This window comes from Urocitellus parryii, chromosome 8, assembly GCF_045843805.1.
Source record: "Urocitellus parryii isolate mUroPar1 chromosome 8, mUroPar1.hap1, whole genome shotgun sequence".
Classification (NCBI taxonomy): Eukaryota; Metazoa; Chordata; class Mammalia; order Rodentia; family Sciuridae; genus Urocitellus; species Urocitellus parryii.
The window spans coordinates 124,754,110-124,770,662 of record NC_135538.1 but is presented as its reverse complement, the minus strand read 5'-3'; the positions used below and the strand labels follow the sequence as shown (position 1 = coordinate 124,770,662).

Genomic DNA, 16,553 nt, shown 5'->3' with positions numbered 1-16,553 from the left:
TTTGGAGTTAAAATCTATAAATGGATATTAGTTTGAAACCAATTAATGGGAGACAATAAAACTTATTCTCAAAGACATGACAATACATTTTCTTGAAACAAAACCCCAAATGAAAAATTTCATTCTGTACATGAGGGTAGGTTAATTATTGATATATAAGAAAAGCACAACACCAATGGGTTTCCTTATTCATGCATTTTAAATATCTAAGTGCATTTCATTCTTACATTTACAAATTTTTAATGTTTTAGACAACAGCATGAAAGTTTGAATCTACTGAGATGTTGCTTGCAATTTGAAATATTGTGTATACTTGTATATAAAAAATAACCCAATATATGACTCATCTGACAGATTTTTAAGATCAATAAAGGCTTATAATCAACATGCAGTTAGAAGAGAGGGGAGCAAGCCAACATCTCAATACTGTCTTGTTGCTGGCTTGTTTATTCAGTGGTATCAATAGTGATTTTTGGAGCAAACCATGTGACTTCAGCCTATTTAATTAAGATCAGATACCACAATCATCAAGAGGGACAGAGGAGCTGTGCAAAGGGGAGTAGGCAGATGATGTCAAATGTTAAAAGATGAACTTTGCATTCTATTTTGGTATGAATACAAACAGACCAATGAAGGGAAGAGATTATAAATAGGAACAAAACTGCAATCAAATCAAGACATAATAACCAAATTAAATTCTTTTAATATTGCATATATTGTTGTTTAGCCATACTCTAAGATCAATTCTTTAAGAGCAGAAATTTATACCCAATTTATCTGCTTCAGATATCACCTTTCTTTTTTGTTATAGTAAGGTCTTTTATACAAATCTGATTACTTTTTAAATCATACATAAACATGGATACAAAAAAGTTCAATAAAATTGCATTAGTTCAAAAAGGAAGTTGTGGAATTCAAAATCCAAATTCTCAAAATTTTTCCCAATAGCTTTTACTGTGACAAAAGAGGAAAGTTTTTTTTTTGTTTTGTTTTGTTTTGAGGAAATTACTTTCAGGAATTGTTAGAATATTAATGGGAAGACTATAACATAGAGACATGAGGAAAAACAGTTACAAAGCACATCATACAAATGGTAAAAAAAATCTGGGCACAGAGCTGCACACCTATACTCAAAGTTACTTTAGAAGTGGATGCAGAAGGGTCACAAGTTCAAGGCCCACCTGGGCAACTTAAACAGACCCTGTCTAAAAATAAAATACAAAGGGCTGAGGATGTAGCTCAATGGTAAGAGTGTTTACCTGGCATGAACAAGGTCCTGGGTTCCAGTACTACAAGAAACTGAAAACCAAAATGGGATATAAAGAAGGAATAAAAGGTGGAATAAAAAGGAAGGCAGGGGGTGACAAAAGAAGAAATGAAGTAAGAAATGGTTAGAAATGGAAATTTTTAGGAAAATGGAAATCAAACAGTGTAAGAAAATAATGCCTATCAAAGGGCCCAAAAGAAGCCTGAGAAAAGATTGGAGAGGACAGATAGTTGTGAGGCCACGTGAAGTACAATCATGCAAACTGTGGAGGTTCCAGCTGTGCTTTTAGGCTGGTGAAGGACTATATGAGATGATATTTAAGAGACTTGTGATGAAAAATTGACCAGTCTGTATTTTGCTTCATTTTTTACACATATAGGTCTCTGTGGCATATTCTTCCCAGTGCACCTTTAATTTCTTTATTCCTCAATGTGTAAATGAGAGGATTGAGGGTCAGGGTGATGACCATGGGAGATGAATTTTCCATAAGTGTGGGCATAGGAGCTGTTGGGCTGGATGTAGTTGGCTGTGATGCTCCCATAGACGAGGGATAGTACTGTCAAGTGGGATCCATATGTCCCCAGAGTTTTGTGCCAGGCCTACACTGACTTGATCCTTATAACTGCCTTGGCTATGTGTCCATAGGACATCAAAATCAGTGCAAAGGGCAAAAGGAGCAAGATCAATGAAGTAACGAAGAGCTGGATCTCATTGGCATGGATGTCCACACATGCAAGCTTATTCATGGAGGGGACCTCACAGAGGAAATGATGGAGCCACCTGTGTCCACAGCGAGGTAGCCAGAGGGTGACAGTGCCCTGGATGAGAGCATTTCCTGCTCCACTCAGCCATGCAAACCCTGCCAGAACCTGGCACAAGTGTGGGATCATTACAGCTGTATAGTGGAGAGGTTTGCACACTGCAGCATAGTGGTCAAAAGCCATCACGGCCAGGAGAACACATTCAGTGGATCCCAATGCCAGGGAGACATAGAGCTGGATGGCACAACCCAGGAATGTGATGGTCTTGGCTGGTCCTTTGAGGTTCCACAACAGCTGAGGGACAATACTGGTGGTAAAACAGATGTCCACTAGGGAGAGGTGCGTAAGGAAAAAGTACATGGGTATTTTGAGTTTAGGGTCTATGGAAGAGACCAGAATAATTAGTGTATTTCCCACCAGAGTAAGAAGGTAAGATATCAAAACAGCCACAAAGAGTATCTTTTCCAGCTGGGGCTGCTCTGAGAAGCCCACCAGAATGAAGTCTTCTTTGGCACTACTATTGGTCATGCCCATTACCTGTTCAGACAAGAAGGAAAACATTACAAGAATTAAAAAGAGAGTATAATGTGTTGGTCACTAGTGACAACATCAAACTTCATAAAATAACTCTATGAAATCCTCACTCAGACAAATTACAGTGACTTAGATAATAAATTTCAGTGCAGTGTCTTTCAAAAGTTGCAGAAGATGTTGTTAAAGATCCTCTACAGAGAGACCCCTGCAGCTTACTCTGGAAACAAAGTCTTTCCTTGAGAGAGAACTGTTAGAAGCTGAGATAAAATCTTCCACAGAAGGACAAAAAAAAAAGAGAGAGAAAGAAAATGCCAAAGGATAAAAATACATTAAATTCATTAATAGCTTATAAAGAACCATTCAAATTAAATGGAAAAAAATCAATAAAATAAATATTTAATATAACAAATTATGCATACATAGTATTTCCGGTCTTCAAGCATAAACTTTGAGTTGGGAATTCTTTTTTGATGATTTTCTTTATATGAATGACTTTTGGGTTATGGAGACTATAAAGATTCTTTTTATTGTAAAACGGTAAACACTTGGTTAATAAATTCATAATATTATTATTTATACCTAACTGTTTAATAATGTGGACACATAATATCAGAAGCATGTTTCCTTTAGGAATTAGTTAATTCATTTATTCCATCAGCTTATTGAGGATACTGATTCATGCAGCACACACATTCAAAACAACCCTCGTTTTTTGTTTTTTGGGTTTTTTTTTGTTTGTTTGTGGTACTAGGGAAGGGAATGTTGAATAAAAACATGTTTAAGTCTGAAAGGAGGGAGTGGGGGTTATCATTATGAGGGCACATCAAATGAATGAAAGAGCTGCCCCAATATGCATTAAAACCTACATAGAATTTTTACCTTTCAGGATGCTAAAGAGCAGCTTTTAAAAACTCCAAATTTTATGAATGCAAAAGTTTAAAATATATTCACCAATTCAATGAATATACCTAAAGACCATAATCATATCTTTTGTTTAGGACAAATAGACACTTTCTACATGGATGTGAAAAAAAAAATCTTTCAGGCCTTGAAATTCTTCAATAATAATTTTATACCTTGTGATTGATTTATTGTGAAAATGAATCATGGAAATAAAATATGTGAAGTAATTGTCAAGAGCCATACCTTATAGTAATTTCACTTATCATATAAAAGTGATATTTAGCTAAAATCAGTAAAAACGAAATCAAGGGAGTGGTAGGGTAGAGACATCAAATACAACATGAAGTCCTTGAGGGATCACTCAAGAGATAGGGAGAGGGGAACACTATAATAAAAAAGAATATGAAGGAGGCCCTAGATATACTGATATATACATAATTATACATAATTTTATGTATATGTAATATATATGTAATATACATAAAATGTATTGCAAAGATGTTTATACATATCCATATCCATACAAAACCCACAAATACATATATGCATAATTTTCAGTTTTTTCACTTTACTTCTATCAATGCAATAAAATAAATTCAGACATGTTACTCTCATTCTAATCCTGCTTATAGCCTCTACCCATCTTGGCCAAATGATACTTTTAGTAGAGTTTTTAAACACACATTCTTACACATATACAACATCAAAAGAATGCAATGAGAGATTAATTATGGTCATGACAAAGTTTCTTACTTATAAGACTGTGTTCATTTTAGACTCATAGAAGAATTGTATTTAACTCTGATGCAAAATCTGAAATTACATGTGCTCCATATTATCTCCCTTTATCCAGATGGACATCACTTTAACCCCAAATTTCAATTTATTATTAAATGTTAAGAATCATGGGAATAAGTCAGATATAAAATCAAGGCATTAATAATAGTGAATATATTAACAGAGAAGAAGCTCTTCCAATTTTTTTTTCATCCCAATAATCACATTTTAAAACAAAAGGAAATTTGAGCAACAAAGCAAAAACAATTTTAACTTGAAGTGGTAAATCAATGTCTGAGGCCCATGTATTGGTTGTAGGGACTGTTATTTGAGATTGAAGATCCCTGAAGACCAGCAAATGAAGAGAGGCTGGGAGAGGACACAGGCTATTGAATCCAAAAATTTCCCATGGACACAGTTCTCCCAATATGGCAATTAATCTCAGGCTCTGTAGTATCCAAAGTCAATGGTCCCAGGAGATTATTCTGAAAGAAATTCTTACCTTTCAGTACTGATTAAACTAGACAAAACCCCAAAGACTTTTAACTTATACTTTAATAATCTCCCAGTATTGACTCACTCCATTTTGGATATATTCATATTAAATTTCCATAAATAATCTAGTATTACACACACACACACACACACACACACACACAATAAATACATCATATTGTCAGATAATTTCACTGGAACCTTAAAAATTTCTCTTATCCTTTCTTTACATCTACCCTGAAAACTCAGACTTGGAACATTTTTACAGGGCTTTTCTCCTCATTTATTACAAGCACTGGGTTTGACGGAGATTAACATATGATTTTGTGGAATCACATCCTTAAAATTCCCAGTCTCTATTCAAATGGCCTCTTAGGTCTGCCAAGAAATCATTCCAGGTGTGTCCTGTTGTTCTTCTCTTTTACAGAAAACTGGGAAAATATTTAAATCCTCCCACTCATCCCTGCACAGGTTATCTTATTCTGATATAAGACCAAACAAAGGCCCCAGGTGGAAATCCCATTAATTTCCTGCCTGCTGCCTATAAGTACACCATATTCATCCCATACTTTATGCTTTTCTTCAAGCATACTTTTTCTCAATAGAGGAGGTGAACTTCATTTTGGCTAAGGCTACTGACTCCTCTTCCAATATTTCATAGTTTGAGGAAAAATGCATGCACATTCATGTTCTAGCCAGATGATACCAATGATAGGTCTAAGAAAACAATTGCAGTGATGTAATGATGGATGGCAACCACATTTATCTAAGGCCTGTACCCAGTACTAAAAGAGTAGCAGAAACTTGGACAAACTGTACAGCACATACAGAATCTGAAGGAAACACAGTTTACCTAACTTGATTAATTTTCTGTGTATTGAGCCCCAGAACTAAAAAATATTCATAATGCTCAATAGAATCTGGATTTTATGAAAGCCTATTTATTCTTTATATAAATTTATTTCATATACAAATAAACAGTTCAGCCGGTTATGGTGGTGCATGCCTATAATCCCAGCAGCTCTGGAGGCTCAGGCAGAAGGATTGTTCAAAACCAGGCTCAGCAAAAGGCAGGTGCTAAGCAACTCAGTGAGATCCTGTCTCTAAATAAAATACAAAATAGGGCTGGATATGTAGCTCAGTGCTTGGATGCCCCTGAGTTCAATCCCTGGTACCACTCAAAACAAACAAACAATGCATAAAGATGCAGGTTGCTGAATTCTTACATTATAAACACATCTTGATGGAGAAATAAAACATGCCACACTCCAGAACAACCCAAATATAATACTTTTACTTATCATATGTAACATTTATTATGATTTTTGAAAGGTATATAAACAAAATAATGCATTACTATTACTTTTGCCTCTGCCTTCATTTATTCAATATTACCTTTGTGAGATTTAATCATTATGGTTCTTGTAAAAGCAAATTACAATTTTTATTCCTGCATTGTATTTCATTGTGTGAATATGTCACACCATATTTAGCCATTGTAGTATTGATAGGTATTTAAGTGTTTTCAGGTTCATCTTTTATGAGCAATGCCACTATGAATATTTTTGCATATAACTCTGGGTAAACAAAAATTTAAGTTATCTTCTGATGAATTGTTTAGACATAAATTATATTCAGATTTAATAGATACCATTAACCCTGGAAATTGATGTAAACACCTATACTTCTCAGGGCTTGGGAGTCCAATTGCTCCACATCTATGCCTACACTCAGTATTTTGTGTTCTTTTAATTTTATTCATCTCGTAGTAAGTAATGGATATTTCATTACTATTTAAATTTTGTACTCCCCTGATGACTGATAAAATTGACCAGATTATTTTGTTTAAAAGTCATTGAGAGATCTTATGTATTATACTTGCTCAAGTCTCTAGGGTGTTTTTTCCAAGTTGATTTCTAAAAAAAATTATATATTATCTTACTGGAGCAGCCATTATGAAGTCAAACAACAAGTGCTGGCGAGGATATGGAGAAAGGGGTACTCTTGTACATTGCTGGTGGGACTGCAAATTGGTGCGGCCAATTTGGAAAGCAGTATGGAGATTCCTGGGAAGGCTCGGAATGGAACCACCATTTGACCCAGCTATTGCCCTTCTTGGACTATTCCCTGAAGACCTTAAAAGAGCGTACTACAGGGATATTGCCACATCGATGTTCATAGCAGCACAATTCACAATAGCTAGAATGTGGATCCAACCCAGATGCCCTTCAATAGATGAATGGACAAAAAATTGTGGCATTTATACACAATGGAGTATTATGCAGCACTAAAAATTACAAAATCATGGCATTTGCAGGGAAATGGATGGTGTTAGAGCAGATTATGCTAAGTGAAGCTAGCCAATCTCTAAAGAACAAATGCCAAATGTCTTATTTGATATAATGAGAGCAACTAAGAACAGAGCAGGGGGAAGAGCAGGAGGAAAAGATTAACAATGAAAAGAGTCATGAGGTGGAAGGGAAAGGGAGAGAAAAGGGAAATTGCATGGAAATGGAAGGAGACCCTCATTGTTATACAAAATTACATATAAGAGGTTGTGATGGGAAAGGGAAAAAAACAAGGGGGAGAATTAAATTACAGCAGATGGGATAGAGAGAGAAGATGGGAGGGGAGGGGAGGGGGGATATTAGAGGATACAAAATGTAGCAGAATACAACAGTTACTAATATGTAATATGTAAAAATGTGGATGTGTAACCGATGTGATTCTGCAATCTGTATTTGGGGTAAATATGGGAGTTCATAACCCACTTGAATCCAAAGTATGAAATATGATATGTCACGAGCTATGTAATGTTTTGAACAACCAATACAAATTATATATATTAGAAGTTTGAAGAATGAAAGGGAAAATTCAAATACTTGTTTTAGTCATGGGTAACTTTGGCAGCAACAACAGAAAACTAAAGGATAGTCTGAAAAACTAACACGGGTTTGAAATGTTATCAAGTCAATTAAGAAATAAATCATACTCATTGCCCAAATTGAATTTATTCCAGAGTCAAAAAATAATGATAATTCACCAAAATAACATAATTAAGGAAGGGAAAATTACATAATTATATCATTAGATCCCAAATCAGCTTTTGATAAAATTTAAGGTTCACAAAAATAATTTTTTTTGGAAACTTGAGTACAATAAGACACTCTAAACTTTTTTTAAAAATTTGATTTTTCAGGTCACTAGAAGGAATAAATTTTTTCATTAGATGCTCCTGTAATAACTAATCATTCACATGGAAAAGGAGACATGTGACCGCTATCACACCATCAATAAATATTCTTGCCTGATGATTATTCAACCAGTAATGAAAGAAAAAAACTATATATTCATGACATCATCACAGGAATGCTTTCTTAAAAAATCAGTAAATTATTGAAATATCAAACCATGAAGGAACAGTTTGATTGATTTGACTATATTGAAATTACTGAAAAGTTTTGTCATTGCCCTTGGGCTGAATTCTTAGGAAAGACCTTGCTGTTTCCTGGCACAGTATACTTCTTCTTAGAAAGTCTTCCTACTTTATACATATCCTTGCCCATACTGGTTTGTATATCCTTTCCCTTCCCTCTAGCTTCCTCCTCTAATATCTCCTTCTTTTTCCTCTCTCTCTCTCTCTTTCTTTCTTTTTGTTTCTTTCTCTCAGTTTGCTTACTCTCCTGGGTTTCTGTCAATCTCCCCCACCCCCGACCCCATACACAACCATTCATGCCTGCCAGGCTAAAATCCCTTCCTGCTCCAAATCAGTCCCAAAGTTCATGGAAATACATTCCTGTTCTGAAGTATGCAGGGGTTCATAATGCTCATTTATTATCTTTATTCTATTTAGAATTTATTTAATACTGGCTATATTATTTTGCTTAATGGTTTCTTGTTCTTTCTTTTTCTTTGGATAATCTTGCTAACAGTTTATCAATTTTGCCCAACTCTTTCAAAATTGTACCAAAAAGTACATTTTAATAAGGTGAAAATATTATCAATATTCTCATATTTAAACTCTTTACTATTATTTAATATTCTTTTATTTGTGACCTGAAAGCAGACATTTTAACTACTGATCTGAGAATATTTTATTAGTAAAAGTGCCTTATTTTATCAATTGTAAATACATAATGAAATATTACTCAGCCATAAAGAAGAATGAAATTACAGTATTTGATGGTAAATGGGTGGAACAAGAGTCTATCATGTTAAGTGAAATACCCCAATCACACACACACAAAAAAAAAACAAAGGCCAAATGTTCTCTCTGGTGTATAGATGGTGACTCACAATAGGCATGGGGCAGGGAGGAAGGAATGAGGTTCACCAGATTGGAAAGGGGGAGTAGGAGAGTGGGAGAGGGGATGAGAATGGGAAAGTCAGTAAAATTAATTGGACAGAACTTTCCTTTATTTATTCATATATGAATACAATACTATTGCAACTCCACATTATGTACAACCACAAAAATAGGAATTTATGCTTCATGTATGTATGATATGTCAAAATATATTCTACTATCATGTAAAACTAAAGAGAACAAATAAAAAAAATTAATTAAAAAAAAAAAACAGAAAATTCATGTGCATTCTAAGACTCTCTCCAGGGGCATGGAAAGAGCCATACTCTGGTATGGGCAGAGAAAATAATGAAGTAATGCTTCTTCTGGTTTGATAGTGCTCCTTGAAGAATCTCACTGTTAATAGACAGATGTGTTTTGAGCTTTGCTAGATATCAGGCCCATAACATGCATTGTCTCACTTGTTCCTCACCCTGGTATCATGAAATTGGTATTACTGTGTTATGTAGATTTGGAGATGAAGGAACTCATTTCAGGAGTTAGAACTAAGTTGGTGTGACTCTGGTGTCCAAAACCGTAGAAGAAACAAGATATTCTCCTAGAATTCATAGGAATGCTCATTTTTCTTCACATAATATACAAATCCTTAAGCTATTCAGTTCATTTCACAATTCCAAGACTATCTCCTATGATTTCTGACTCTTATTCTCTTAACTATAATGGAGTAATTGAATTCCTAAAAAAAGCCCTTTATTCTCATATATTTATTAATAATTAGTACATGAAAAATGATTTGGCAATACAAAAAAGAAAGAAGTGATTATTGAATGAGGACATTTATGTGAAATAGGTGAGACTTAAGTTTGGATTTGAGAAGCTGATACAGTAAAGATTCTAAGGTTAATAAAAAGAAAATATTCAGAAACTGCTATTTAAATATGAATTACACATTTTAAGGAAAACAGACAAATTCTATTAATGGAGAACCTGAGATTTTGTGTTACTATAAAATTCATTCTGTAACATTTAAGTGTCATTAAAATTGGAATAGGATAGTCATAAATAGAATGCAATTATTCTAGAATATCAAAGTTGTCATTTAGAAAGGCCATGAAGAGAACAATTTGGACATTTGAAAAATTTGGTCACACATACCAACACTTTTAAGTGCCTCAAAAGCTAGAAGGTGACCCACATGGAGCCCATGGGCCAGGTGTGGAAGGCTATAAGGCAGAAAATCTATTACACATTTGGGTACATTCACAGTCACTAAATTAAACTTGTCCTCCAAATCAAACATCCCTGTAAAACCATTTTTGCTCAGAGCTATATATTTTCAATCTTTTTAAGGAGCAGGATATAAGATTTCAACTAGGGCAGTGGCAATGCGAATGTGATGGATGAAATGGGTTAAGACACCACTAGGAATAGTTTGGAGAATATTTTCCTATGGCCGTGATCATAAGTAAAGTCTAAATATAATGCAGGATCCGCATTCAAACTTTACACTAAGTTAGAGGAGTTACCAAAAAGATAGGGAATAGTTGGGCATAGTTAAATGTTGTTGAACTAATAGTAGGAAGTGATTGAAGACAGAGAAATCATTAAATCAGTAAGGTCAATCAAGTTATGAAGTTTGGAATAGTATAAGAGGTTCAGAAGTAGCTAACAATTATTGAGTGGTTGTTAGTAATACATAATAGATAGCTCTGAGCTTAAATGTATCCCAATCAGATTTACGTATCACAATAGTCAAGTAAGTTAGGAACTATTGTTCCCATTCTTGTACTGTTGTGGAAACTGTGAATTGGCATAATAGAGATATGTATTTAAACATTATTCTAGTTGATTAGTTTCATAGAACTGGAGTTTGAACCCAAGCACTCAGACTCAAAGTTTCAACAATATTCTTTAGAGCAAAGATTCCAAAGTCAAAATTGGTACTTGATTGCAAATTGGTGGTGACACAAAGATGTGTGAAGAGAGATTTTGATTGGTTTTAGTGTTTCCAGGAAAAATCAAATAAACAAATAAATAAAATTCAAATGAATAAATAAAATCAAATAAATAAATTAACAAATAAAATATAACTATCAATTAATATAAAATGTAAAAGAAACACAAACCACACAATGAAGCACATGTTGAGAATAACAGAAGTTGTGTGGGAGGACTATGTAGAATTCTGCGTACCATTCTATTTTAAAATATTTTAAATAATTGTTAAATTTACTCAGGATTTATTACTGCTATGACTTTTTGACACTTTGCATGAATTAAGTTTATTTAATTGTCACTGAACATGTCAGAAGTGATTGAGAAACGTACAGGTAAGGTAAAGATCAGAGTGTCATGAACAACAAGTGAATAAAACAAACCTTCAAACTAAGAAAGTGTGGCTCCAGAGTCTACATGGTAAAAAGCCACAAAGAAACTGGGAATGCAGGAGATTGTTACATAGAATTGAATGCAAGATTTTGCCAAGAGGTTGGATCAAGCTGAAACTAGGTTATGTGAATGTTTAGTATTTATTAAATAATTTGGTAATTATTTATTTATTGTAGAATTGTTCTACAAGGAAATACTACAATAATTTCTTCATGCTAATATATACTTTTAAACTTTTCAAATAATAAATAATATTTTAATTCCCTAATTATGTTTTCAGGCATATATGTATATATGTGCAGTGAAAATCTACAGAATTTTCCATTCTTACTATGTGTGTACCATTTCATTTATATGAAATGTATTCACATAAAATCCATTTAATAAGGGAGTTTGTGAAAATATTTGTAACACACACAAGGTTCCATGAGCTACAGAAGTTGAATCCAAATGTTCTTTTTTGAGACAATGTGGGCTACACTGTACATAAATTCAGGTAGAGATGCAGTCAGTCACACATGAACTGCACGTTAGGGAGAAGTTATTTAATATGGTAACTCTTTAGTAAGTTTCCAGCACAGAAAGTCACTGCCCTTGGATTTTTTCATTAGAAATGTTGTTCTTGCCTCAGTAGTCTCCTCAGGGCTCCTTTCACATCCTTGGTCCTCAAGGTGTATATGAGGGGGTTGAGGGTGGGAGTCTCAACAATATAAAAGAGTGTGAGGAACATGCCCTGGCTGTGGCCAAAGGATCTCTGTGGTTGGATGTATATGACTGAGCTGGTCCCAAAATAAAGGGACGCTACTAGTAGATGAGAGCCACAGGTTCCTAGAACCTTGTGCCAAGCTTGGGATGACTTAATTTTTATCACAGCATGCGCGATAAATCCATAGAAGACAGATATCAATGCCATGGGAAGGAGGAGGAGAACTAATGTAGCCACAAAAAGCTGGACTAGATTTGCATGGATGTCAACACATGCCAACTTGATCTTGGCAGGCACTTCACACAAGAAGTGGTGGAGACGACGGTGTCCACATCGAGGAAGCCACCGGGTGATGGTGCTTTGGATCAGAGTGTTTCCCACTCAACTTAGCCAGGCCGTTCCTGTCAGGGCCTTGCAGAATGATGGGTGCATGACAGTCGTGTAGTTGAGAGGTCTGCAGACAGCCACATATCGGTCAAATGCCATGATAGTAAGGAGAACAGAACGCACTCAGTGGAACCTTAGGAGAGGGACATGTAGAGCTGTAGGATACAGCCAGTGGATGTGATGGTCTTGGCTGGTCCCCTCAGGTTCCACAAGAGCTGGGGCATGATGCTGGTAGTGAAGGCAAGGTCAAGAAAGGAGAGATTAGTGAGGAAGAAGTACATAGGTGTGTGGAGTTTGGAATCCAGGCAGGAGACCAGGATGATGGATGTGTTGCCCACAAGGGTCAGAAGACAGGATATCAATACTACCACGAAAAGGATGATTTCCAACTGGGGCTGGTCTGAGAATAGAAGCAAAATAAAACCTCCCTCAGAGGTTTCATTGTTTTCTTCCATCAGTCTTCAAAGACAAAAGAGAAATATAGAAATTCAATCCAGAGAAGTATCATTATTACTACTTGAGATAAAATCTTACGTAAGATTTTTAACCAGTGAAATTACACAGAAAAGAAAAGATATAATTGTTAAAAGACATTTAGGAATGTCTTTTAATGAAAAGGCATTTTTGTGTCATTTTTTGGTCACATTAACTATTTGACACCTCCTCTTTTTTTTATGAATTGTCTCTTCCCCCTATTTGTCAAAAGTTATTATTGACAATCTACTTAAGAAAAGATTCCATGTGGTCGCAGTGACAAAAATCTAACATACCACTCAAACCTGATAATAACAACTTAGAGGAGGAAAAGTTTATTTTGAGCTTACAGTTTCAGAAATTCAGTCCACAGTCAGCCAACTCCATGGTTCTAGACTTGAGGTGAGGTGGCACATCATGGAAGAAGGGCATGGTGGAGGAAACTTGCTACTTCACGGTGTCTGGGATGCAGAGAGAGAGAAAGGAACCAGGGGGACAAGATATAATCCTCAAGGGCACATCAACAGTGACCCACCTCCAGCCATACCCCTCATACCTAAAATTACCACCCAGTACAGTGGACCTTTCAGTGATTCATTCATAAAACAGATTAGGCTACATTTCTAATAATCTAATCATTCCACCTCTAAATGTTCCTGCATCACCACAGGAGCTTTCGGAAAACTCTTCATATCCAAACCATAACAGTGGCAATTTAAGTGGGAGGGAGTAACAGGTGAATGCTGAGACTAATTTTAGGCTATCATTGAATGGATTGTTGGTGATCTTTGTTCATAGTAATAGAAATTGCAATAAAAAAATAGTGGATAACAGTGAAGAATTTTGTCGGGAAAATAACTAGAGTGTGTTTTGTGTCTTTTTTTGTCTCACAGACAAGGTGAATTATGATGATGTTTCTTACATTTAATTAATTGATATGAGTGATATGGGGTTATACACAGGTGTCAATATAGAAGGAACCTCAATAAAGCTACATTTTCTTTAATAACATAATTAGGAATGCTTACATAAAATCTTTTACCTCTTAAAAGTGATGAAATAATAGGTCAAATATACCTATGAAAACACACAAGCAGAAAATCTCAGATGTGCACACATATTTTGAGACATATAAGCATGAGATATTTTGATAAAAATAAGGGGGAAATGTGTAACCAATTCCTTTAAAGACAAGGTGCTTGCAGTTTTTTAAATCATGAGAAGGCAAATCATATCTTGTTCAACTCACTTTGCATTGGTCTGCTTAATAAATAAAAGGAGATTGGATCATAGCACAATCCTCCCTGCCTCTTCACTTACTATTTTTTTATGATGTTATCATTTGTGCTCCTAAATTTTCTGCTCTCATGATAGCATCTTCTTGATTCATTTACTTTTAGGAATAATGAAGGATCATTTTTTTTTTATTTTATTCAGATGTGTTTGTATTCACACAGTAAAACTGTGTCTGGAATATGGGGGGAATAATGTCTTAATGCTTTAAATTCTGGACCTAAATTATAGATATGCATAGATAATAAAGAATTCTACTCAGAAAGCCTGAATATTATGCTACACAGAGTTACACATACTGCATATTCCTAATGCTGCTTAACATAAAATGGTAATTTGTCTCAGACTGTTATGTTTTTAGTTTGAGTTACTAAAGTAACTAATTCAGTAGTTTAAACAAATGCTCAGATCTAATAGAAGTGTAAGTTTTTCCATTTCCTTGAGAAAATAACACAAAGTACATACTTTTAAAACTTTAGAATCATCTTAAATTTGAACTCTTTCAGAATGTAATGTTTTCTTAAATATGAGTTTATTCATAAGCATAAATCCAGAAATTCCCAATTTTCTATATTTGAAAATTACATAATTTGATAGGATGTTAGGTTTAAAAGCAACATTATATATAAAATTTTAGTTTGTTTCCTTTTTTAAGATTTTAAATGCAGAATCAAGTATGTAACACATCTGTTGAAATTAATAGAATTCAAAAGTGCTGTTAAAATCAATTGAATTTATAACCCCATTATATAATATTAAGATCATTTTTGTTTCTGCTATTCATATCCCACATTATTTACAGTGATTTTTACAGCTATATTGAAGTACTATTGATAAATATAAATTAAATATATTCATAATATACATGATGTTTGATACATGTAGCCATTGTAATATGATTACCACAAAATAGCAATTTAATTTTAATTTTATATAGGGAAATAACATTTGTGTATGTGCTTATGAGTCTACAAGAATCTTAAATGTGTAGGAATAATCTAATTATTCCTCTCACATTTTACTATTACAATACTCAAAATATTGTTAAAACATTTGCATTAGAAGTAATTTTTCAAGAAGAGCTTTCCACTTCTACCCATGAATTATTCTATTTTTTTTTAATTCTGATTAGGTGATTAGGTTGAAGAATAACTATTCTATCCAATCTCCTGAGAACCAGCTTCTAACTCTGAAATGGAATGTGTAGGAATTGGCTTTCTCCACAGTTCAAGTCTGACTTGTGGCTTGAATAGAGTCACTGAACAAGACCTAGAAAGGAGAGTGGTCAGAAATGTGTGTGTGTGTGTGTGTGTGTGTATGTGTGTGTGTGTGTGTGTGTGTGTGTGTGTGTGTGTTTGTATGTGTGTGTGTGTTGAAACCAAAATAGAATTGTAAAAACCTATCTTTTCAAATCTTATGTATGAACAAAGGACTGAAGTACTATTTGGAAAATAACTGTCCAGAGAAAAATCCTTTTTTATTTTCGCAAAAAGATCAAGAATTTATTCTCCCCAAGCTTTTTTATGATTGTTCTTATTGTATGGATACGGTTATTTTTAATGAACATGAAGAGGGAGAGACACAGTGACTCAATCAGGGAAGTAGCTAACTAAGTTGGTGCTGACTAGTGTGATTGGAGGCAGCTCAGAGTGGGAAGACATGGCAATGCAAGACATTTAGAGGGTTACTTACGTCCTCTAGGTCATCTCTCTCTTTCCCTTTCACACTTATTGGCATGTAGAGAATATTGTTGGTGATATGACTTTAGCACAATAAGGTTTCTCTCCTGGAGTGAATATCACTGCCCTATACCCAGGTGAAAGTAAATATGGCTTGAGTAATTTTCCCTGGAGGAACTCAGATTAGAATAAATGAAAAATACCACAGGATACAAATTTTTTCAAGAGAATCAGGATCTATATTTCTAAATTTCTAATTATCATGGAGTTGATTAGTGTCCAGAACTTTGCTCTCTCAAGAGAGACATGTAAAGGAGGCATTTCTGGACAGAAAATTTTTGTTTGTTTTTCCTGACAGACCATATCAAAGAAAAATTCTCTTACCCATATTCAGAACTCTTATGCACATATGTTCTTTAGTTCATTGCTATGGGTGCTGTGGGTGCTATGGATGAAGTCTGCATCATTGCTATTAGAAGTTAAGTACATAATTGAGTAAATGAGCCATGTCTCCTTTGTAGGCCAGTTACTTTCACTAACAAGTATAAATATTTTTTCAGCGTCAGAAAATATTAACCATAGA

The 16,553-nt window shown here is 34.5% G+C and overlaps 2 pseudogenes; both read right to left on the bottom strand.

Annotated features, from left to right (window-relative positions):
* Positions 1-1,634: 1,634 nt before the first annotated feature.
* LOC113176931 (olfactory receptor 2G3-like) lies at positions 1,635-2,556 on the bottom strand (annotated as a pseudogene).
* Positions 2,557-12,016: 9,460 nt separating this feature from the next.
* Positions 12,017-12,979, bottom strand: LOC113200082 (olfactory receptor 2G3-like; annotated as a pseudogene).
* Between the last annotated feature and the right edge of the window lie 3,574 nt (positions 12,980-16,553).